Source organism: Petromyzon marinus, unplaced genomic scaffold, assembly GCF_048934315.1.
Source record: "Petromyzon marinus isolate PM22_M1 ecotype Great Lakes invasive population unplaced genomic scaffold, UKy_Petmar_22M1.pri1.0 PM_G_Scaffold_28, whole genome shotgun sequence".
Lineage (NCBI taxonomy): Eukaryota > Metazoa > Chordata > Hyperoartia > Petromyzontiformes > Petromyzontidae > Petromyzon > Petromyzon marinus.
Genome location: NW_027422850.1, coordinates 2,212,501 through 2,215,000, shown reverse-complemented (window position 1 = coordinate 2,215,000; position 2,500 = coordinate 2,212,501).

The following is a 2,500-nucleotide window of genomic DNA, read 5'->3' as shown; positions in this document are numbered from 1 at the left end:
AGATGATTGGAGGCGCAGCTGTTGGTATACAGGGAGAAGAGCAGTGGGCAAAGGACGCAGCCCTGAGGAGTTCCCGTGCTGATGGACCTGGAGTCAGAGACTTCTGTTCCCGGCTTAACGCACTGCTTCCTGTCAGAGAGGAAGTCTGTGATCCACCTGCAGGTGGAGTAGGGCACGTTCAGCTGGAAGAGCTTGTCCTGAAGCAGGGCAGGGATGATGGTGTTGAAGGCAGAGCTGAAGTCCACAAACAGGATCCTGGCGTAGGATGCTGGGGCGTCCACATGCTGTAGGGTGAAGTGGAGGGCCATGTTAACTGCGTCGTCCACAGACCTGTTGGCTCTGTAGGCAAACTGAAGGGGGTCCAGGAGAGGGTCTGTGATGGCTTTGAGGTGTGCCAGGAGCAGGCGCTCAAAAGACTTCATTACCACAGATGTAAGGGCGACCGGTCTGTAATCATTTAGTCCTGTTGGCCTTAGCTTTTTGGGCACAGCGATGATGGTGGAGGACTTGAGACAGGCTGGTACATGGCATGTCTCCAGGGAGGTGTTAAAGATGTTGGTGAACACCGGAGACAGCTGGCCAGCGCAGTGCCTGAGGGTGGCTGGAGAGACAGAGTCCGGCCCGGCTGCTTTGCGTGGATTCTGCCTCTTGAAAAGCCCATTAACTTCTCCCTCCTGAAAGGAGAGAGTCGTTTCTGTAGTATGGGTGGGGGATGGGGCCTCTTGGGTGGGAAGGGGTGGTTCAGGACAGTCCAATTGTCTTTCAAATCTACGGTAGAACTCGTTCAGGTCGTTGGCTAGGCGGGAGTCGTTAGTGGTGTGGGGCGCTCTGGGTTTGTAGTTGGTGATGTGCCTGAGCCCTTTGGCAGACAGAAGCAGCGTCGTTAGTAGAGAACTGGTGTTTTAGTGTCTCTGAGTACAGTCGTTTAGCCTCTCTCACCGCTTTGCTAAACCTGTTCTTCGACTCCTTGAATCTGTCTCTATCCCCACTCCTAAACGCTTCCTCCTTCTCCAACCTCAACCTTTTGAGCTTTGCTGAGAACCAGGGCTTGTTGTTGTTAAAGTTCACCCTGGTACGTGTTGGGATACAGCAGTCCTCACAGAAGCTGATGTACACAGCCTCTGTGAGTTCATCCAGACTATTGGTAGCAGTCGTGAACATATCCCAGTCAGTACAGTCTAAGCACGCCCGCAAATCTTCCACAGCCTCACTGGTCCACTGTTTAGATGTCCTCACAGCAGGTTTACAGAGTTTTAGTTGCTGCCTGTATGCACGAATCAGGTGGACCAAGGGAGTTCTGTGCGAGCCGAACAGCCCCGTGACCCACAAGAGAAACATCCCCGCCAAATTCGAGCGTTTGACGGGGTCTATCCGTGAAAAAATATTCACGTTTTTGAGTGCACATGCATTTCTGCTGCAAATGCCTCTGGAAGTTTCATGCCGTTCGTATGCCAATTGTGGCAACACGAAAATGACCCGTTTTCCCATTCCGAGGGATTTCTGTGCGACCCTAACAGCCCCGTGAGCCACAAGAGACACATCCCCGCCAATTTCTAGCGTTTCACGGGGTCTATCCGTGAAAAATATAGACGTTTTTGAGTGCACATGCATTTCTGCTGCAGATGCCTCTGGAAGTTTCATGCCGTTCGTACGCAATGTGGCAACACGAAAATGACCCCTTTTCCCATTCCGAGGGATTTCTGTGCGACCCTAACTAACAGCGCCCGTGAGCCACAAGAGAGACATCCCCGCCAATTTATAGCGTTTCACGGGGTCTATCCGTGAAAAATATAGACGTTTTTGAGTGCACATGCATTCCTGCTGCAAATGCCTCTGGAAGTTTCATGCCGTTCCTATGCAATGTGGCCACACAAAAATGACCCGTTTTCCCATTCCGAGGCATTTCTGTGCGACCCTAACAGCCCCGTGAGCCACAAGAGAGACATCCCCGCCAACTTCTAGCGTTTGACGGGGTCTATGCGTGAAAAATATTAAAATTTTTGAGTGCACGTGCCTTTCTGCTGCAAATGCCTCTGGAAGTTTCATGGCGTTCCTATGCAATGTGGCAACACGAAAATGACCCCTTTTCCCATTCCGAGGGAGTTCTGTGCCACCCTAACAGCCCCGTGAGCCACAAGAGACACATCCCCGCCAATTTCTAGCGTTTCACGGGGTCTATCCGTGAAACATATAGAAGTTTTTGAGTGCACATGCATTCCTGCTGCAAATGCCTCTGGAAGTTTCATGCGGTTCGTACGCAATGTGGCAACACGAAAATGACCCGTTTTCCCATTCCCAGGGATTTCTGTGCGACCCGAACAGCCCCGTGAGCCACAAGAGACACATCCCCGCCAATTTCTAGCGTTTCACGGGGTCTATCCGTGAAAAATATCAATTTTTTTTTGACTGCACATGCATTTCTGCTGCAAATGCCTCTGGAAGTTGCATGCGGTTCGCATGCAATGTGGCGACACGAAAATGACCCGTTTTCCCATTCCGA